Source organism: Haemaphysalis longicornis, unplaced genomic scaffold (genome assembly GCF_048455015.1).
Source record: "Haemaphysalis longicornis isolate Haplotype H1 unplaced genomic scaffold, Haemaphysalis longicornis Haplotype H1 scaffold_7, whole genome shotgun sequence".
Lineage (NCBI taxonomy): Eukaryota > Metazoa > Arthropoda > Arachnida > Ixodida > Ixodidae > Haemaphysalis > Haemaphysalis longicornis.
Window position 1 is genome coordinate 190,392,231 of NW_027526422.1, and position 23,319 is coordinate 190,415,549.

General features: G+C 45.3%; 1 long non-coding RNA gene across 1 annotated transcript in view; it reads right to left on the minus strand.

The window, feature by feature from the left end:
- Window positions 1–3,838: 3,838 nt before the first annotated feature.
- LOC144145646 (uncharacterized) overlaps window positions 3,839–23,319 on the minus strand; it is a 61,851-nt gene continuing 42,370 nt past the window's right edge. Inside the window, exons 4-5 of the long non-coding RNA XR_013317553.1 lie at window positions 18,527–18,556; window positions 3,839–5,621 (exon numbers count right to left, since the gene is read on the minus strand). This is a non-coding gene — a long non-coding RNA (uncharacterized LOC144145646). The remainder of the gene's footprint in view (window positions 5,622–18,526; window positions 18,557–23,319) is intronic.

Below are 23,319 nucleotides of genomic sequence, written 5' to 3' on the forward strand. Positions count from 1 at the left end.
TTCCCCTCGCGTGAAGGCGCGGGAATTTTTTTGTTTGTCGTCCAGGCGACAGCTGTGCAACTTGTCAGAGCATATTTTAAGTGTGAATGCACTTTATAAGCGACCCCAAACCATCCACCGCCGGCGGCGGCGGCGGCGGCGGCGTCGGCGGCGGCGGCGTCCGCAGTGCTCTACTATATTTAAAAAAGAAACAGCATCCGGCGCCAGGTTTTGATCCGAGGACTTTGCGGCCGCAGCGCGACGCTCTACCGACCAAGCCACGGACGCGACGCTGATATCAGTGTTAGTGACGCGCCTTATATCTTTAACGCATTCAAACTACGTCATCAGCGGCATGCGTTGGCGACTCAGCGGCGTTATAGCGGCTTGATAACTGCGTGGTGTACACGTGATACTACAAACCCGATGGAAGAGATGGAAGAGAAGGCGGCGAGGCGGTGGGCTGCGGGGGCCGAGCGCAAGCGCCGCAAGCGGGCCGACAACCGTGCATTCGCACTTTCACATTCTCCCCCTCGGGGAAATGCGGGGGAATTTTTTGTCTTGTCTGCTACTTTCTTAACGTGCTCCCACTTTGAACAACCGGATTTTATGGACGACAGAAACATTGAGGCTTACAAGAATTCCCGTTAATTATTGTTTTTAATCCTTAAAGTGACCAGCTGCCTTCTATGACAGACGCATTAAAAAGGCACATGCTGTTAAAGGGGTGCGCTGACAACACCGCATTTCTATTTTGCTTATCTTTGGAGGAATTTTGGTCGCAACGTTCGTCCCACAGATTGACCCGCTGAGAGTGGGGGGGATACTGCAGCGGGAACAACGTAACATCTTGTCAGGACTCGGGACTGCGCCAACGTTCCATGCCTGTTTTCTGTTATGTTCCCGTGTTTTATGACCATGTAGACACTGCTTGTGTTGTCTTGGTTGTCTTGTGTGCAGTAAGCAACACTGCTATAAGCTGGGACGGATTCAAATAGATTTTAGTCCTTTTGTTGTTGTTCTCGCCGTCTGCACAAAAAAGAAAGGCAGAAGGTGCAGCTGGTACGAGGGCGATGCATTTGCGCCTGTGCAGTGTTGCCGCGTGCATAAACGAAAACGTGTGGCCCTTCAGTCGTGCACGGCATCGACCAAAGAGTGGAGAACAGCTGTGGCGCGTCCAGAACAGCTTGGCTCCCAAGGCTACCTCCGCGGCTTTTGGTGCTAATCAGAGGGGTAAAGCTAAATGGGAAAAAAAGGGATATTGCAGAAGGGAACACTAGTTCTCTGTTGCTCGGGCTGCCTGGAAATAGATAGGGGGTGGGGGGTCCTCCCCTCTACACTTTTTGTTATGCATGCTGCCCAAGATAGTTTTCCGCTATAATAAACGAAATTCGGAGTTGTTTAGTTGGTGCCGTTCGATATCGTCTATATATAACACAAATGGTTGACATTTTGCATGGGTGAAAAAAATATTTTCTAGCGATTTACTTGGCTGTAGTAGCCCTGGTCCGTCTTTTCAGTGTGACTTGTGTTCTGGACGAAATTGCTGCGTTGTTCGTTTTTTCCCCACATTTACAAATACTGGTAATTAAAAGAGGTATACACCAAATTCTGTATAATAATAGTAATTGAAAGTTATACGCCACAACCTGTTCTGTTGTTTCCGCGAACTGTCACTTTAACCGATACTTGTACTCCAAGCGGATGACAAACATTGTGAACAAAAATTCCTTCAAGGACAAATAAAATGGAAATGCGGCGCTGTCAGCGCGCTGCTTAATTAGCGTGTGCCTTTCTAATGCGTTTTTATAAGATGCAGCTGATTGTTTCAAGAATAAGAAATAACCTATTACCATAATCAATCACGTTTATCTTACATTTCTTGCAAACCTCAGATTTGCTGCAGTCCAGAAAGTCTGGATGTCCGAAGCGCGAGCTCGCGAAGGGAGTAACAAACAAAAGAAAAGTACGCTGTGACCAGCTGAACAGCTGTCGCCTTGCAGAAGAAAAGAGCAACCGGCGACCACCGAACATCGCGTTTCCCCCCTTAAAACCGTCGGGGCAGTCTGCCGGTCGAGCGGCGGGTCTGTAGCAGACGACAAGACAAACATCGACAAAAATGAACTCTGTAACTACTCTACGTTTAAAGCGAATTTGCTGGACACGTGCTCACGCGTACGGTTTCATAAGTCAAAAAAAATTTTACCCAGCCCTCTTCCTAGCGCGAGAATTGCAGCATGCGCGCAGCGAAAAAAGCACGCGCCCAAGGGGCGGCCGCCCCCGCGTACTCCCGCGGAGGGGAGAGGGCAGCGCTGCCCTCGCCCGGCAAACTTCAGCTTCGCTTCCCTATTGCCTGCTTTTGTGGTTTCTAGCGGTGTGCCTATGCGATGAAAGACATTATAAGGCGGCAGCAAAATATGCGTCAAGAATATAGAAAGCACTCCTGGAAATATAATGTCTTGCAAAAAAAAAGCATAATAAGGCGTGTTCACGGAAATGTCATACGTAATTTCCATTCTAGAAGTAAATTTGTGAAAGTGAACACCAAAATAATAACGCTCCTTCGTCTACCAACAGCGATGGTTCATACGCTCAGCTTTCTCATGTGTGAATCGGTAAGTTGTAGGGCTTCACAAAGGATTCGTGACGGAACAATCGCCATCAGTGAGACAAAGAAAGCTTCGCTTTAAACCGCAACTGCTTCAACCGTGTCGGAATGGCGGAATCACGTAGATGTCGGCTTCATAACGCGAATGACTCAGGTTCGGTTTAGGTAACGCGAATCATTTATTTCTTGAGGCTATTGATGTTTCTTCACGTATCATCATCACCACCGTTTTATGAAACCCGCTGTGCAATGTTGGCTTCTTTTAGTGCAATTTCTTTTAAAGCAAAGCTTTCTACCTCTACTAGCCAACAGTAATTTCGCGGAGCGCGGGACAAGAAAGTCCCAATGCGGCTGCGCAGGGAAGGGCGGTTTTCCCTCACAGAGCACAGTGTAGATGGCGTGACGAATTTACACAGCGTTCCCCGCGCGCTCACGCCGACGGACGCACCGGCGCGAACAGTCTTTGTCGTGTGCTTTAGCGACGGTGATTTTCGGCCGGTTTAGGCGCAGCTTCGCCTCCATTGCGCGGTTCCTTCGCACGGCTTAATTAAATTGTTTGAGAGTACCTCCTAGGTAATTCGGACGAGACGGAATTCAGTGGTCATACCGTAAAGATACATTAAAGATTGGTTTGCAGGGCAGGAAAACAAAATGTATAGACAACATGCATCCATTTGGCCGCTGAGCAAACAGTACCATTTGCGCACTGCTTGCCATGAATGGGACTCCATTTTCTAAATTTGTGAATACAATTAGGTTGTGTTTAAGCAGGTTTTACAAAAGGAGGAACTGGCTTTGATAAATAGCGATTACGAGAGTTCCTTAATGTCAAAAGGAATCACTACGCTGATATGCCGAATTGTGTCGGTGTCTGCGCTTGTGTCGCGAGGTGATGTAGCCCCCACCTAGCACACGTGGATGGCTAGGTTCCGCGTCTCACCCTACGAATGGCGCTCCTCACCGTTTTCTTTTTGCGACAGACGTCCGGGCTACAGCGGCGGCGTCCGTCGCTCTAGCCCGACTGTGGCCGACGCTTCTTCGTTCGGGAAGCCGTCCCAGCGACTTCTAGGTAACGGCAGGCACAATCTTAGTTTTCAGTCTTTATATAGCCACATGCGAATTCAACTGACGTCGCATGGGCAATTGTTGTGGGTGTCGTTTACAGCGATGCTTTCCACTCACGTTCACAGTGTGGATTTTAGACAATTTTTTACAGTACTGGAGCAATCAGTGCGCTATAAAAGGGTTCCTTTAATATTCTGACCTTCTAACTGATCTTACATACAGTTGGCGCAGCAAAAGCAGACTGAAACAATGGGTGAAACCTTAGGTTACAAGATGTATATGTTTCTAGTCAGCAAGCAACATACATAAAACGATATGCCATTGCACCGTCAAAATTTGTCTATGACATAAAAAACAATGTAGTACACTGATATAAAAAATAGCCAGTAGTTTGTTCCGCTGAAGAAAAAGGGTTATTTATTAACAACAGTGATTAAAAAATTTTTGTTTTAGGTTATGATAATATCCTGTAGGATTTCTTGTTGACACTACAAGATGCCACATTTTTGTCATATTCAGGTGCCGACACATTTTATTTCTTGAACCCCAGAAAAAAAAATAGTCAAATGTTTGCTATTTACCAGGTTTGCAATTTTTTTATCCTGAACAAGATACAAAAGCGTAAGTCTGTTGATTCTGACAAGAGAAGTATCACCATTGCCTAAGTGACTATCTTCATCACCCCAGCTGCCAAACTCTCTTACCAATGATGGCATTATGCATTTTAACCTCTAAAACGTGTGTTGGAGCCGGAGCGAATTTCACTTTCTTCTGTATCGTCAGTGTCAGTTATATCAGGGTTAAAACTCCCGTTGTCTCGTAATTCAGGCTCAAAGTCATTATCGATCTCGGTGCCTGCTCCTAAACGATTAGATGAGGCAAAACCAGTTGCCCCTGTTCTGCGTCTACTGCCTACGATGTTTGCTCCAGTGACACCACCTACAGCGCCAGAAAATGCGCGACTCACTCCACTAATTCCAGGGTAACTCGAGCTGCTACCAATGGATGTAGCTCCAATAGTCCCAACGCCCACATTCATTGCATTAGGATTAGTAGAGCCTCTGCTGGTAAAGACACCGCCTACCCCAACTACTCCCCGGCTGACCGTACTCGGGCCTCCAGTGTTCAACATTCCACGACCGCCATTAGCCCCCATGCCTCTGCCCCGAGAAGTGGCTCTTACGCCTGCAAGGCTGACCACTGTGGCTGAACTACCCCCTAACCCGTTACGCCTGCCTGCAGCCGCCGCGACATTAGTAACGCTAACACTACCGCCACGTCCTCCATTTAAATCATTTCCAGTAATCTCGGATTCGGAAATTCCAGTAGCTACACCAGAATTCCCGCCTAGACTCTCTCCCACGCCAGTGTTTCCGAAACCATAGTTACGAGACCCGCCTGCTCCAGAAACATATGCAGCACTGCCTACAGAACCGCCAGCATTAGTGTCTGTCAGGCCAGGGGAACCAAAGTCATCGTCAGCAGAACCGGTACGGGTGTGGCCTGCTCCTCTGCCCCCACTGAAAACAGCGCCAGGACCTCTTGGCACACCATTTATGGTATTGATGCCAGGAATTCTACCTGCTGAATTGCTTCCAGAAACAAACGGTGGAGAAACAACTCTTCCCAAGTTGTCGGTCACAGTGCCTCCGTTTCCTACACCCGGCTCAATATGAATTTCAATTGCAGACACATCGGCCGCATTAGCACCTTCTCTTCCGGTGGCGCCCGTTCTTGTGTTAGCAAGAATTCTATTACCAGCACCACTACCACCCCCACGATTTACACTTCTCATATGGTTATACAAGGTAAGACGTCTAAGGTTTTCCATCTGTTCTTTGAGGTTCTTCCGTTCTCTTCTTGCCCTCATGAGGGCGGCGAGGGTTATAAGGCAAACAAAACGCTTTTTTCTTTTTAGGACTGCAGGACGTAAGTTTGCAGTGCAAACACCCCTTCTGCATCTTCCCACCTGTAAATGCAGAAAAGACGGATAAAATTACCCTGGGCACATGTTCTCCCAAGTAATATCCTATTCGTAGTATCTCAACAAACAAACTGCGCGCAAATTAACGGGGCCCGAACACATGAGGAAAACACAAGCGCCGTTGTCCTCAGTGCTCCATTCCCCGTTAATTTGCGCGCAGTTTCCGAAGTCTGTATAAGCACTTTACACCTTTGAGTTAGCACACTCAAAAGGGGTGAAGCAGGACATCCCACGTTCCTGCCTGAAGTCGGCCGTATCCTAATCCTGCAAGCATTCAATGGCCACCAGCGTGTTAGAGCAGGTGGACAAAGTAAGACAATATTGCTACCGCGTGAGTATAGCATTTTTTGGGGCCAGTGAAAAGCTTGTAAATTGGGTACAAGGCGGCCTCCTTGTAAAGTACAAGGAGGCCGAAATACCAAACAAGAAGGCCAAAAACTTCACCGTGGTGCCCTATGTTCACAAGATGTCTCACGAAATAAAAGAGCTGGCAGGAAAGTATGACGTCAGTCTAGTGTTTTCGGTTCCTAATAAGTTAGGTATGGTCCGTCCAAGAGTGAACAAAAACACAAAACAGCGTAATGGGACATGTGGTGTTAGTCAAAAAACAAAGTTCGTACCGTGTGCTACAGGGCTTATTTATTCGGTCCCGCTTTCCCGTGCGAAAGTACACCTTGGCCTAAGGAACCTTGCTTAAATATCAGGCTAAAGAAACATAACTATTGCATAGAAAAACGTGGCCAGAGCCACTTGTTTCCCTATTTGCGCGGATACATTCCTGATTGGATTTGTTTCTGTGTTTGAGCGAACAGCCATTGTATTTCGACATTAGAACCAGCGAACACGAGAAATTGTAGAAGCAAGCCACACACTCTTAAACAAAAGGTCGGGGCATTTACTAGTGGAACACTACAATGTTCCTTGTCCCAGTGTACACTAGCTTCTTAGTAACTGGAGGAAGAAAATTTCGTACTAGTCAGGGTTGCTAGCTGAGGCAGGCAGTAAGTACCACTATCTGCCCTAGTAAAGTCCTAGCGATAGCACTCTTCTGAGCTACATGCGTTTACTAACTGGCCATGCATAACCTAGTAACAAGAACGTCTTCAAACTACTCTATACCACTTCGTACACTCAGGTAATTTCCTAACCATGCAGTTTTTAGCGGCCGAGCCTACGCGCAAAACCGCCGAGTAGTACGGTTCGTAAGGAGTTAGTAAATGCGGCCGTCACTATCTTTTTACGTCCTTTTTTATTAAAAGTGCATTTTAAAAGCTGGTTCACCGGTCGCGGTGTCTCAGTGGCTAAGGCGTCGTGCTGCCGAGCACGAGGTCGCGGGCTCGATTCCTGGCCACGGCTGCCGCTTTTCTGATGGAGGCGAAAAGCAAAAACGCCCGTGTGTACGTGCTTTTGGGACACGTTAAAGATTCCCAGGTGGTCATAATTAATCCGGAGCCCTCCACTACAGCGTGCCCCATCGCCTACGTTGCGTCGGCGCGTTAACCCCTACAAGTAATCAATTAAAAGCTGGTTCTGGCTACATCAGTCATCTGTCTATCCCTTTGCTTAGCCGGTAATTCGGATACTTAGATCCACAGTTGGCGTGATTTCGATGGGCATGCGTGTTACGGGGTTGGGAAAGACGGGGTCTTAACCCATGTCTGATGCGGTAATCTTTGCTGTTTTCGCCATTCGTGTGCCTCAAAGTGTGTTTATGGTTTTTGTTGTTGCTGTTTAGGTTATGTGAGGCTGAGTGCGCCGACAACTGTGACGAATGTAGGGCGTATCGAATGGACACTTCGGTTTGCAAGGTTTTGATGTGTATTAAAATAAAACAGTTGCACAGCGTTTGTGTTGTCCGCATGTGTTCCGGTCCCCATTAATTTGCCCGCAGCTTGTATTTTTAGATGCATCATTACCAACTCGCCGAACTTTCAACCCTTTTACATTCGTAGCAATGCTTGCCGTCTCGAACACACACCCGCCGCGGTGACTCAGTGGCTAGGGGGTTGCACTACTGAGCACGAGGTCGTGGGTTCGATTCCTGGCCGTGGTGGCCACTTTTCTGATGGTAGCGAAAAGCAAAAACGCTCTTGTGTACGAGATTTCGGCACGCGTTAGAGATCCCCAGGTGGTCAAAATTAATCCGGTGCCCTCCCCTACGGCGCGCATCATCGCCTTTCTTGCGTCGGCGCGTTAAACCCCACAATCAAATCAAATCCGTGTCGTACACATTCTTATTTCGCACAACCGCTATGGCCACCGTCTGCATTTTTGAGCGCAGCATAGTAAAACAGCCGTGCAGAACAAGGGGTGGTCTTAGGTTAAAACCTAAACCAGTACGTTCTGCAGATTGACACGCGAAAATATATGCAACTATTTCTCTCATAATAAACTAAGGCCTTAGCTTTGTCAAGTTGGTGGCGTTTTATTGTGAAGTAAAACACCACGTAGACGAGGATGAAGAAAAGGAATTTCCATGTACTTCTATTGTGTAGTATTTCTGTGTTTGATATTCGGGTATCTGAACACATCCGATGATATTGCGAATTACACAAAACACCAAGCCCAGCCGATCGCACAAAAACGTGTGCCTCGTGAGGAGCGCCCGTCGTCGTCCAGGCATGCGCTTGAGCTTGCGCCAGGTAGGGAGGTCGCGAAAAACACAAAAAAATACCGAGCACACGTGACAGTTCGCCTCGTGAGGAGCGCCTAGCCTAGGCCTGCTCGACCTTCCAGAAAATTCTGCTTTGGGTTAGTGGCGTCACCTCTCCCGTTCCATTGTCCTCACCAGTTTCCGTGCTTTTGAACCCAAAATGGGGAGCACAGACGCCGAGTTCAGTCGACAGACGGCCAGTTCTATCGCGTGCTAACGTGGCCCACTATATGAGAAATGTGAAACACTGCTGACAAAACGATTCGGACCTGCCAGTTACGGAAAACGTTGAGCGGTAAAAGCAGAATTGTGATTTGCAAATCTGGGTCTCTGATAAAGGGAAGAAAGGCCACCAGCACTGCTGTTTCTCCAGCTTTGCGTCATTACTGCAAGACGTTTTTTTTTTCAAATCAATTTGTCTGTTTTATTTTGTTTGGGCCGTTGACTATTTTCACTAACTTTCCTTTGCCACGCCTATCACTGATTGTAAATCATATTCTCTCTTCCAGGGGATGCATTTTCTTTAAAATGTAATTTTTTATACGATGAGTACCAAATGCGGATGAGGTTGTTAAGTATACAGGTATCAAAGCTGATCCTGAAGTGTAGCAGCAAATTACACAGAGCCGCGGACAAAAAGGCGCTGCTAAAGGGGTTGTAGGCACAGGCGGTTTATAGGCGGTATTCGTTGAAAAGTTTAGCGATCAATGTCTTCGCTTGTCAATGCTGGAAACGGCCACAGACACGGCGCGGCTTGGGCCACTGCGGCCGCGCGCCGAATAAAAAAAAACAACACCGGCGTGCGTCATCTGCTCCATTCCAATCCGATTCTAAACGTTGGCGTCAACAGAGATGTTATTAATCGCACTCACTTTGAACTTGAGGCAATACTTTGCGTTCGGCGAGGTAGAGTTTGTAACGTGAAACCGTCATGTGTTCCACAGTCGTGCTTAGCATGGACAAGTACCGCCATCCCACGGAGCCCGACGTAACGAGTGACGGCGCACTCGCACAGTTGCAAGGAGGAAAAGAGGGGTGCCTGACCTGCGGGCCGTGCGCACAATGTCGCCTAGCAACAGATGCTTGGCCACAGATATGGCGGCGCACACTTGGTTGCCAGCATGCATTCCACGCCATTGAATAACGGCTATAGTAACCATTTTGTTCCTTGTGACTTTAGTGCGTACCTAGGTCGCAAAATAGTCCGGTAGTTTTTGCTAACGAGAATAGAGCGGCTTTCTGTCCACTGAATCATCACGCGGGAATGCCGCACATTACGGGCCCTTTTAACGACGAAACTTAAGCTAAGGCTCATAAAGACGCTCCAGATATTGGACTCGCAACCCAAAATTGCAGCGGCACGACGGCGAGGACACTACCGTCTCTTAAGCAAGCAAATGTTTTACGCAAAGATCATCTGTTTGTGGCAGTTGTTACGGCTGTCAATAAATTCGCCTTATATTTACGGGCGTATCCTCCAAGTAATTGCGGTGCAGCATCACTATGTGTAACACAGAATGATTGAAAAACAAAAATGATGTCTAGCCCACCGGAGTTAAGTAACTTAACTCAGACGGTCATACACAGTTCAGCAAAACAAGACTACAGCGGTCACAGCCTAAAAAGAGAACGGTATTGATGTAGCGACGCAGCCTTCCTCTCCGATAAAAAAGGAAGGGCGAGAAGGCTTGGTTTCTATTTATACTTCTAGGTTATCAGGCCTTCCTATGCGCGGAAACAACTTCTTGGGCTGTATTTTTTTCTACGTAAAACTGACTTTACTAAATTTCAAAATACTCTTGAGAACGGGCGAAACAGCTGCCGTAGGGCCCGGGTGCTTTCCGTAGGAAGTGTTAGGGGTTTGCTGCGTTGTAGTTGCAGCTGTTGACTTTTCGGTGACAGTGAAGCCGACAATTCCGGCAGATTGCGGTTGTGAGCGACGCGCATTGTCACCTGGCCAAATAGGTGCCTTCCCCGAACAGGTTCGGGTCCCAAAAAGGCAGTTTGAACAAGTCAGCATTGTACATTTAGGCTCCCCGAACACTGTCACGGGGGCACCAATGAATAGTTCTCAGTACGTACTACCTAGCACGCTTAGCTGGAACAAAAGCACTTCAGCTTTGCATAGCCTTCAACCTTGCAAGCCGTTTACTGAACATTAAATTATTTTCAAAACCCCACCGTGGTATTCCAATGAACGTGCAACCGCATAACAAGCGGCCGTTGCTTAAGTCCGGCGACCGCAAGATGGTTGTAAGAATGTATGTTCAGAAGAAAAATTGGCGTCAATACTTCTAAATTTCAGTTTATCAGTAACCCAGCCTAGTCATAAAGAACGCACATAATATAATTTGCACTTCTTTACTTGCAGAATGCCTAGCTAGCTAGAGGCCCTTCTGCCTGTCAATGACGGCTGTGCTGGCGCGACTACGTAGGGCTCACTCCGGCAGTAAAAAAACACGGCACTGAACGTATCATCAGATAACGCTACAGCAGCTGCACTATTCTGCCCAGCATTATACTCTGTCAGGCCGAATTTAATGCTGCAGGCATGTATAGCTACAAATTCCAGTGAGACATTGAGGGCTACTAAAATGCGATATGCGAGCTCTGGGGGAAAAACTAGTGACGGTCTATGTAGACAACAAATTCCGAAATGGCCAAGCTGCTTTCTACAAGTATCCCACAGGATTTTAAGATAGCACGTTGCTCATTTCCAATGCCATGTTGGTATCGCTGCTTATGGCTAGACATATGAATTTCAATCAGCGGTTGGCATCTGTTTTTATAATTTACACTAGATTTTTTTAATTTGGCCGACTACACTCCTACACTTGCTGCAAAATGATTGTCCATGGTTCTGGCCATCAAAACAATTTCTAGCTCTCTACCGCAATTTTTTTGTAATTCACCCCCGGTCCGTTTTCACGTCCTTCGTCAAATTCAAAAATTCTATTCACTAAAAACATTTCTCACCTTCTTTGCAAATCCTATAGATTTGTAAGTGTATTGTGGGCAGAGGTCGGCGAACTCACTCATGAGTCCACTGACTAATACTCAATTGGACTCAAATACACGCGTGAGTTTGAGTTTGAGTGAGCGCGACGGTAGTTTGTCATGGTTAGTTTGAGTTTGAGTGAGTTTTAGCCGAGTGATCCCGACTGAGTTTGAGTCCGATTGAGTTTGAGTACGCCTGAGACCTAGTGAATTCTGTTTCGATTTTCAGTTCCGAGTACATTTTGAGTTTGAGTACAATTTGAGTACTGAGTACATTTCGAGTTTTAATAGATTTTGAGCTCTGAGTACATTTTGAGTTTGAGTTCATTTTGAGTTCTGAGTACATTTTGAGTTTGAGTCCATTTTAAGTTCTCAGTACATTTTGAGTTTGAGTCCATTTTGAGTTCTCAGTACATTTTGAGTTTGAGCACATTTTAAATTTGAGTACATATTGAGTTTTGAGTACATTTTGAGTTCTCAGTACATATGAGTTTTGCGTCCATTTTGAGATTGAGTAGATATGAGTAACCTAGCAATCAGCTATGATTGGCTGTTAAGTTTCATGCGTCGCTGTGGGCTCGAAAGTCAGGTTACCTGCGGGTACGGCACCATTCGTGATCCGCATGATCGATTGAGAGAGAGGGCTGTCTGATTTTTTTGTTTCTTGTTGAAGTTTCATCACCCTAAGCGCTTGATGTATACCAAGTTTTCGTGGCTGGGAGCATGAGTGATAATTTACTGGTGTGGTCATAAAAAAGGGTTGTCTTAACTTTTCCTCCGGATGAATCCACTGAGAGGGTGGGAAAGGGTGGTGGGAAAGCAAACAGCGGCGCTTGCTTGCTCGTTGTTCGACTGCTACTGTTTACGGCTTGAAATACTAGGGTTCACAAAGAAAGAGTTGAGAGCCGGGGGGAAAGGTGGCGGGGGCTGTCCCTTCTGCTGTTTGAAATGAATTAGCTGAATTGACTGGGCAACGCCCCTTTAGACCGAATAATGAGAGCATTTGATTGGGTGAAAAGTGAAACTGATGACGCTAAGGCGTGTAAGGTATCAAATGAAAGGTCCCGATTAAAAGAATCACGCGGGGTAAATAAAAAATTGCGTCCTGATTGTAGCCATCAGGCAGTTATAGTGAGTCATAGATTGAGTTAAAACTCAAAATGACGCTTCGAGGGCATGTGGGTAATCAAATTCAAGGTCACGGTGTGGAGAATCATTCGGTACAAAAACGCGTTATGGTTTTATAATTACAGAGTCATGGTTATTCATGACTCTGTCATGAATAACACAGCGCCGCGTGTTTGTCGTCTAATCTACGTCCTGTTCTTTAGCGCTGTTTCTTACATTTTTAAACATTTTAAACATGCACCAACCAGCCCACTTGCTCCCCGTTCTAAGTTATTCATAGATTCGGTTAAAATTCAAGTTCATGACGCTAGGGAGTGTGGCGTATCAAATTAAAGGTCTCGATGAGGGTAATCACGTGCTTCTTGATTATTACCGTGACATAGTCAAATTTGGTCATAAATTAGGTTAAAATTCACAATGACGCCACTGAATGTGCGGGGAATCAAATTGAAGGTTCCGATGACGTTAATCACGTGGGACGAAAATGCGGTATCTCTATATCATGAGATAGTCATTGTTAGTCATTGATTGGTTTAACATTCAAATTGATTACGCTAGGACGTGATGGGTACCAAATAATGGTCTTGATGAGCGGAATCACTTGGGAGAAATAAAATGCTTCCTGGGTATAACCATGAGATAGTCATGGCGAGTCTTATATTGGGTTAAAATTTAAAGTGACCCCGCTAGGAGCTGTAGGGTATCAAATTTACAGTCTTGACAAGGAGAATCACATGGTACAAATAAACAAAGGCTTCGTGGTTCTAATCATGAAATAGTCGTTATGCGTCATAGGTTTGGTTCAATTTAAGGTGAGGCCGCCAAAGCATGTGGGGTGTCAAATTGAAGGTTTCAGTTAGGGGAATCGCGTCGGACATTTAAATAATGCGTCCTGGTTGTAGTCATGAGAGTCATGGTCAGTTTGGCTGGTATGAATTTCATATGATCCTGCTAGGGTATGTGGGGTTTAAAATTAAAGATCTCGTCGAGAGGGATCACGTGGGACAAATATAAAAAAGCTTCCTGGTAATAGTTGTGAGGATATAGCAAAAGGTATCTTTCTTTAATTGCTGGGTCGGGTTTAACCAAAATTACTTGCCAACCCGCAAGGCAGCTGTGCTATATACCTGCGAATATTTGTCCAGAGATGTCCATCAATGCGGTATATATTAATAAACATATCGGCATCTAATTGCTGAATCATCAAAGCAGGATGGCATAGGGTAAAAACAAAAGGCATACCAAGCTCTCGAATTTAAATAACCAGACTCAAAAACTCTCTGCTAATAACTGCCATTCAAACGTTACTTCCTCCATTTCCCCGTGTCTCAACAAACAAGCAAATCCTTCGACACATATGGTGTTGTGAATATTGTGGGTGACTATAGGTAACAGGGGGCATCAGAGCTTATCAGAAAGGCTAATTTCCCATTTGTTTATGAATAAGCCTTGCGGCCGCGTTTCGTCTCCGTAATTTCCTTCCCACAGTGTACCGACATGCACTCGAATCTAGAATTGGCCAATTACATGTGAGACATTAACTCCTTGCTTCAGTGTAGGAGATAGAGAGGCAACAGAGCCACCAAGACATAAACAGACATTGCGACAGAAGGAAAACTCTTCAGAAAAAAAGCAAGCGCAGTTTGTGTGTGCCCTCGAACTGATTTTGTTACAATAAGAAATGGGCGCAAGATATCAAAACTAGCACATGATAACAATGTAAAAGAAAAGAATTACTCGGGCTCTGCAGTTCTCCAACGACTACATGTCAAACACAATGAAAGAAAAGATGACTGACGCAACCCAAACACACACGCGCAAACGCACACGCACACGCACGCGCACATACACGCGCACACGCACTCACACTCGCTCACGCACACGCGTGCATGTTCTAAGTCAACAGCTGGGTACGGTTGCGGTAATTCCGTACACCCATAGCGTGGTGCTTTTTCGAGCTACGAGAGCTCATCCCACCTATCAGATGGTAATAAAAACTGATACAAGTGGATCGGCAAACAACGAGGCACTTTTTTGTTTTTCCCACGTGATATCCCTCCATGAGACCCTCAATTTGATACCCTACATTTTTTAGCGCCACATCTCTCTGAATTTTAACCCAATCTGAGACTATCCATGACTCATGTTTTACACGGTCCTCCGTTTTCAATATTTATTCTGTTTATTTCTTTTTTTAGTTTTTTAACATTTATTTTGATCGAGTCTCTACATTTACGCTTTTGTAATGATAACAGGTTGAACTTCCGTGATATCTGCATTTTTGTGTAAATGCAGCGCGTTACACGATCCTCGCAAGTGGAGGTAGAGGGGGGTACTCGGCAAAGAATGCTACGCATTAAAAAGCAAAGGCCTATCCATGAACTCCTCGCGCTTCAGAGATTCGGGGGGAAAGTTCGCTTCGACACAAGTCGTTTTTTCAGGATGCAGAGCAAACATTTACGGAACCGTAACCCTAAACAGCTTCGACGTAAATGAACGGAGCAGTGAGCGCACGTCTCATCGCCAAATCTTGCTTGTTTCGATCCAGGGACCGAGCACACCATGAGTTTGGACCGCCTCTGTCATGAACACGAACACGGAGCCTACATCAAGAGTTTGGTATCCAATATATACGTGCAATTGCTTGCAACCAGCGCTAGTCTTCATGAGCAGCAGGTATAGCTGTATGAAATCTGCAACGAAAATTGGTTCCGACCAAACTGGAGCTACGGTGTCATGTCGTGCCAAATGCACGAGTTTGAGCTTAGGAATTTGCACCCCTAATATTTTTATCACGCGTGAATTTGAAAACACTGAATGCTAATGAAATGAGAGTCCATCTGAGCGCGAGTAAATTCCTAGCACGAGAGAGTTGTGATGACATTTGAGTTCTGAAATCCTATTGAGTTCTCAGCTCATTTTGAGTTCTGAGTTCATTTTGACTTTTGAGTGCATTTTGAGTTTTGAGTCCATTTTGAGTTTGAGTACATTATGAGTTTGAGTACATTTTGAGTTTTGAGTACATTTTGAGTTTGAGTACATTTTTAGTTCTGAGTACATTTTGAGTTTTAAGTCCGAGGGGGTTCTGAGTTTTCCGCTCAATGTGAGTTTGAGTTTGAGTGAGCGGAGATGTGCTGCTAAGCATTGAGTCTGCGTTTGAGTGAGTGGTGATTCAAAAAAAAAAAATTGTGAGTGAGTGAGTTTGAGTGAGCCGAGCCAACTTTGCCGAGGAATGATTGTGGGTGCCTGGACATGCAGGTATCCTGCTCAATATGAGGGCGCACTCACCAGCGGATTTCAGCTTACGTTTCCCGCTACTAAAATAATGTCGATATCTCGCAATCATAAATGTGGCACGTTTTTAGAGATTTTTTGTACTTAGGGGACGGTACAACGGTATCCTGCATAAAACAGAGTATGCTCACCGACAACTCAAGTAGAAATAATCGTTTTTGTGCTTCCCGCCAGCGGGAGGTGGCCCTCACAGCCATAAGGCGGCGTCTTCCAAAACCAAACGAATATTTGAACAGGACAGGATTGGCCTTAACAGACGCATGCTTGTTTTGTAAACAGCCCGAATCATAGAACATTGTTCTTTTTCATGTCTCCGCTTTAAATTTAGTTCCTCCTTCTTGAATACATTATGGCCGCCGGAAGACATATGCTAGCTGATTCGTACAATCAATTCTCTCCTTCCCCCCCCCCCCCCCCATAGAGCGTATGTGTAGTTTTTCTATTACCCGCAATTATATTTCTAACTGTAAATAACACTCTTAAACCTGAAGTCATAGCCAATTCTATTATTGGGTATGTCTCATAACGAACTGGAGAGGAAGAAGAAGTTAGACAAGAAAAGGCGGAGGTGAGCTTGCGGCGAAGGTGAGCTTGCGGGTGCGAGCGAAAATATCACTATCTGGAGTAGGTTCGTGGCCAGCGCGAGGAACAGCTTGAACTGGACTGGGTGCCGGTCGAGGTCAGGGTGCCTGTAAATGGGCGGCCCCGGAGAACCCGCCACTTCATTGCCGCTCGAGACGCGGCATAGGGCACCGAGCCGCCGGCGCGCGATTAGGCCGCTCAAAGGTGCGGCTTCCGCGTCTCGTTCTTTCCAGCGGCTCTAGTCTCGGCGTTCCCCGATACGTCCTCGTGGCCTCAAGATTAAGCAACCACTGCCGAAGGCTCTCAGAACGCCGCGAACACGTCTACGTCACGTCATCCAAGCCGTCAGCAGACTGGGATATAAACCCCTCGCTTTGAACTTGCGAATGGTCAGAATTTCACATTGTGCATTTTCTCTTGTTCTTCGACTTTTCCTTTCGGATGTGTCCAGCGGGGGCCACATGCCCGCCCGCTTAACACACCCGTCCTTACACAGAGAAACGTGTTAACCATTACGACCCGCCCTACGGCAATGTTTGTGAACTCAGCGACGCCAATTACAAATTATCATAGACGACAGCCCAGCAGTCACCCGAGGCATTGTGCAGCTTCACATTCCAAATAGATTGCAATTTGAAGCCTTCAGAAAATGCCACACTGAAAAAAACGCGAGACGAAGAATGGGAACACAGGACGATAGCTGTAATCCCTTTCATGGTCTCGCGTTTTTTCAGTAATGCGCTTTTTGAAGGTATCAAAATGCGATTTCACCAACTGGCCCAACTCGCCATTTTGCTGCAGCACATTCCAAATATGCTGCACTTAGATGTTCTTTTTAAAAATTTGCCACAGAAACTTCTTCCCGCTTGTACACTGATTCATTCGGATAATCTTTATTTCTTTTGGAAGGCCGTTTTCTGCGGTATGTTGAACACGGGCGTTACCAAGAAATAACAGTGATAAAGAGAAAATGTCATGGTACATACGCAGCTTGCGCGCGAATTATAAGAATAATGTCAGCGATGACGACGAGAGGGTATTATCCTGGAGTTCGTACTCAGTGTCATGCGATTGGGTTCTTTCTCTGCAACCACTGGGCTGGATGTCTTCTTAATGAGGCCTTGGTGGCTCTTCTTACCCCAAAGAGGCGAGAAGTCTTAGTACCGGAGTATGCAAGGTTGTGTGTCTCTGTGTGTGTGTGTGTGTGTGTGTGTGTGTGTGTGTGTGTGTGTGTGTGTGTGTGTGTGTGTGTGTGTGTGTGCGAGTGTGTGTGTATGCGCGAGAGACAGACTCTGTGTGTGTGTGTGTGTGAGTGCGTGTGTCTGTCCTTTCGAATAATAATTTTAATACAATAGTGACACAACCCTTGTGCTTTCCCTCACGTTGCTCTCTACCGCGGTGCGGCTGGTTACTTTCCGATCAGCAAATGCATGTATGAAAAAGAGTACCTGCTCTTCATTGAGGTTTTCCATCTAACGTGTGCCCATAAATAGTATACTGCATAAGTTAAAGTTATCCTAAGCTATTGTGCGGAATAACATTGTTATTTACGTAGGGCAAGAAATTTTATTTTTATTATAGCTGGGGAGAAGACTGGTTTTTTTAGCCGCAACCTACCGGTGGTGGCGGCCGATTAGATGGTTGGAGTAATTAAAATGGCAAATAAGTTATGTTGTGTGATTTAAACCAGGAGAACAGCGCTATGCCTGAAGTAAATGTGGGCATAGTGGTCTGTTACAAACAATGCATGCGATTGCCATTGTGAAACAATATTTGGATCACCGAGCGCTTTTTGTTGTCGTACACTTCTTAACGTTTCGAGTAATACTCGAGATCTAATGTCTCAGCTCAGTTTCATGGAGTAGAGAAGGTGTCACCTGGAATAAAACATGTTGCGATGATTCTAACGTAAGTTGGGACTTTTTGATGTCACTCCGGCTCCAAATTTTTTATACAATTTTTAAGTGTTAAGGTATAGCGTAAAGAATATTTTAATATTGTTCGTAGGTAGTCATGTAATTGAAACTATGACTAGGTTTTGTGCATGTTACCCAAAACCACTCGTTTAGTAAAGCAAAACCAGAGATAACTTAGAGCCGTTCTGCTGCTGTAATTCTTTCAAACTGAAATTTTTGCGCTGTAATGACAGCGATATTTAAATTTTTATCATTGAGCGCCCTTTGCTGTCACCAAATTCGCATACGATTCTGTTGATACTTTAAATCAAACGGCTCACCTGACTTTTATGGTGCAGAGAAGGTGCCACCTGAAATTGGAAATGATACGATGAGTGTCAGGTGAGTTGCCAATAATTTATTTCAGAGAGGTTCCTAACGTTTTTTTATGATTTCCACTGGTAATGTAACACAAACCCATAAGCCTATTACGGGACGTAAGTAGCCATAACATTAAAAATACGGCATACGACTGCGCATTTAGCCCGGAAACACCCGCGTTTGTAAAGAAAGCAAAAAAACTTGAAGCACTCATGTAACTCTAAAGATGGAGGACACACCCTGTTGGAAGAACTAGTGGCATGGGGCTTAGTTCCAAACGTCATATCGTTTGTCCGAACTAGTTTAACGCTGACGTATCTAGGCTGGAGCCTTACTAAACACACTAGCTTGATTAGCGACACTGGCGTCACCATAGGGACTGGCTCTTCCGGTATAATAAGAATGCAAGCTTTTATTCCAGAATAAATAGGCATGTCAAGGTGTACGTGTAGTTCTCGGCTTGCGCAATATTGAATGTAGAATGTCGATGAAATAAGTGCGATTTATTTTGCACCAAAGACACTACTTCTCTAGTACACCTCCTGGAGGGTCCTGCTGCATCACTTTGGATTGCCTAGAAAAAAAGAAAAATACGTTGAAGCAGCCACTCCATGTTGTAGAGTTTCCACCGACGACCAAATACATACGGCGTAGTACGAACATTTGCAGCAAGCATGGCCGTCACGCCCAACACAATGCGCCGACAGTTAAAACAGTGCCGAGTGACGGAGCTGGCACGTTTAAATCGCCTTATTGCACATCCTGCCTGCTCCAGTCGTTTTAAGAAAAATGCTGGTGTCTGTATCAAATGCGTATGTTGATTTCATACACAGGGGGCAAAGATCTCCTCAGTGTATCTCGAATGCCCTCTTTAAAAAGAGAGACCGCCTATGCATACAGCCCTAATTGGCCATGTTTCATGCTTTGGAAAGTATACAAAATGAACCCCATCTAATCAAACAGCAGCGAGTTTTGCACTTGATTGTGCGCCTCCTCTTGTCTGTATTTTTTCAGTTTTCAGTGCTTTTTATGTCAGTAGCACTCCTCTTCAACTGCGAGCATGGCCCTCCAGCAAAACAAAAGTGAGAAAGCCACTCAGAAACAATGTTTTGTTTCCAGTAGGAATATTCGCCTACCAAGTTAATTTGCGTAGAGTTGTAATTTTGTTTTGAAAACTGTTTTCGACCTAATTATTACAAAATGGAACTCACGAGGGACACCTAGTATAAAGTAGGGAGGACCTCGCTCTGTTAACAACTGTTTATTTCCAATGCATTCGGTCAACTTCATGCAGGTGCCAACGCAGAAAATAAAAAAGGAAAGCACAATCAACATAAAATATAGACAGTTGAGGGCAAAGGTGGGTTGCATGAAAAGACGGCGGTAAAAAAGCGCTTGTCTTTGAATAAATCTAGTGATCAGATATCAACTGCAGCTCTTTTTGTGTTTATGATATGGTAGCAGCACTAAAGTGTGAAGACGGGCTCGTTGGTTTATAATCATGGTGCAAAATCCTGTCTCTTGTTTGTCTTTCGTTCAGTTTCTTTGCGCTATTTTTGCCATGGTAGCATTGCTGAAGCATTTCTTATTGAAATAACATTTGTGTCGGACCTCAATGGTTTCTCTCGTCAACTCATCCCTGGGTCAAGCTACAGCGGCAGTGTTACTGGAAGTTGGCTCACAGGCACAGTTCCTGCAGCAAATGGAAAACCGCGCAATGTCAAAATGGTACTTTTTCCTTGCAACGTTGCAAAATGGTTAATATACATTTGGCATCTTTTTCACTGAATATACCGGCGTTCGCGAGTTATTGTTTTTGCATAGAAAATACATTGACATCTGGCCATTCATTGCAGGTTCTGGTCATCTAAGCCACATTTCAATAGGTCCACTGCAGTAGCTTGAAACGCAGATCAAGCGAATATTGAAATTATCGAGACTAAGAGAATAGTGTCATTTAATGACAAATGTGCTAGCAAAGCTTCGATGCAATTATCAATTAAGAACTGCAATTGTTATTCGATCACTAGGTTTCACCAGGCCGGGACCCTTTTTACCGCCGCATTAGGTGTCACTCCCATTTGCCATCAACGTTCTACATTGCGTTGCCTGTGTTTTTATTTTCGTTTGCTGTGTTTGCTCTTGTTCAAAATCGACCAAGTCTCAGTGACAATAATTTTTAGTGGAGTGGCGTCCTGTACGCTGTGCGTGTGCCTCGTTGCAGTGCGCCTAATTTTGTCTTAATTGACCCCTTAAGAAACTACGCCTATGAATAATACAGTTTCAGCGAGTGCTGCAAGCACAATTTTATTCTGGGAAGGGGAAGGGAAAAACCAAAGAAAATAGGACAGCTTGAAAATTCGCGAGAACGCACACGCCATGCAACTAAAAACAAAGAATGGATTGAAATGTAAAAACTTGGGATGCCCTGGGCACACTGTACATCATGACGTTCCAGTGGGTTTGCTAATTCTAACTGAATTCAGTTGGTGCGCACCAAATGGCCTAAACCACTATTTTAACGCCGTTTTCCCGTTCGTTTTCATTCAGGTGGTACTGCAAAATTGCTGACCCTCGGGCTAAAAGCAGGTGCTAAACCCATAAGCTGTGTGTTAGGCCTGCAAAAAAGGAATACCCATTGTTGGATGCTTACGAATAAGCAGGCATCCCGTCCTTTCCCCTCGTAAATTTCAGGCTATCGGCCGATGCGCACACCTTGCTCCGGCTTTAGAAGCCAGCGGCTCGCATTTCTCGCGCGTCCCTGCCACACGGTTGCATCAGTGCTTTGCGATCGAACTGCCTCAGTGGCCACGTTAGTTTCCTCTAGCGTCATCATTGCCTTTCTGATGTTTTTTTTCTTTTGCACCAAGATGTTCACCTGCATCATTTCCACTAGATCCTCTTCTTCGTTCACGCACTTGTTGCATACCCCATTTTAGGAGAATGCTTACAAGGGGTTAAAGGGCGTGTTCAGCTAAAATTACGTCATTGCCAAAATCAAGCCATTCGGTGCGATGTTCTTCGTCCGGCAATTTTTCAAATAAATGTCTTCCCAAAATTTGTATAAGCCGTGATTGTATCATTGTGAGTCTACCGTATTGAAATTTCACGATACGTATTTCGTAAAAGTTATGGAGAGATTCCTAAAATTGCAGTACGTGTAGATATTTGTACATCTTACGGAAAGTTGGGGAAACTTGCCCGCTAAGGTGTAAATAACATTTGACCACTTAAACAATTTGTCTGGCCAGCACAGCATAATGATGCAGCTTTAAAAATCTAACTTTATAACAAACAATTATCAATCTCAAGCTCATGGAGTTTTGCCAACTGGCTTAGAACAAGCAATGGCATTCTGGTGGTTTTACTGCATCCTACCTGCTAAATGGATGTTATGGCTGTTTTTGTTTGGATGCTATAGGGAACTCTGCAAAGTGGCTGCGCATTGCGGTGCTCGAAATTGAGTGCCCGAAGTAGTTTCGATGACTTTGTCAACGCGCCAACCTGCGCCTATAAGTTCCCCTGATCAATGTGACTCCGAAATGTTAGTGCTGCTGTAATATTGAAGCGACTGTATCATATGACACTGCCTGGCATGTCGGTAACCTGCCGGGTCAGCTGTGGCAATGCTTTGAAAGCCTCTCAAAGCACAAGTCCTGCCACTGTTGGAAAGAGGCCCGCTTGGCTCATGCTCATAAACAGCCGATCATCGATTCAAAGAAAACCACCCAGAAGAAGTGCATGTTTAATTCAATCCAAGATAGCCTCGTTTGAATAACTCCGACAGAACCTTTAAAGCTAACTTCTCTACAATCAGGTAATAATTGAGAAAGTAAAACAATAGCTATGCGACCTATCCGCCTCGGTGGCTCAGTGGCTAAGGCGTTGCACTGCTGAGAACGAGGTCGCGAGTTCGATTCCCGGCCGCGGCAGTCGCTTTTCTGATAGAGAAGAAAAGCAAAAATGCCCGTGTGTACGAGATTTTGGCGCATGTTAAAGATGCTCAGGTGGTGAAAATTAATCCGGAGTTCTTCACTACGGCGCCTCATCGCCTGAGTTGCGTCGGTGCGTTAAACCCTACAATCAATCACTTGTGTCTTTAAAATTATGGGCTCAACAACAGTTCTTGCATATCTTGTACTTGTACATGGCCTTATCTCAGTGTTCATTTTAGAAGAACGCTTCGGCGAGTCAACCAATCGCGTCCCATTCTTCACGATTGGCGGTGTCACAAATTGTAGTGTAGAGAAGTGAATGGACGGGGTAATGGCTGTTTTCACGCTTTCAGCGTTTGATTATGGACAACTGCTGCGACTGCGAGTGCTGCACATTTAGTCAGTACACTCCAGTCTGCCGATACAAGGCAGCTAGCTTTCGAAGTCTTTAACTCCTTAAAGGTGCGCCCACTAGGAAAGCGTCGGGCAACATAAGCAACCAAATGGAACAGAATTTGCCCTGTCATACGGCGCCCAGAGGAGCTGACAAGAAACATGTTTCCCCCTGCCAGATATTGATGTCTTGCACAGCCACCGTCCAGTAAAAGCATGTCAGTGCACCAATTTGCTAAGCAGCTTCATCACATCTTGGCTCAGGTTCACAGATCAACAGGAGCCAAACAGTTTCTAGATTGTACGGGAAAGAAGTGTGCAGAATATTTTTTATCATGATATTAAACAAACAATCTATATGTGCAGATTTTCGGAAAAAAATTGTCACTTTCCTGCTTTCACTTCTGGAGCAAGAGCACATGGAG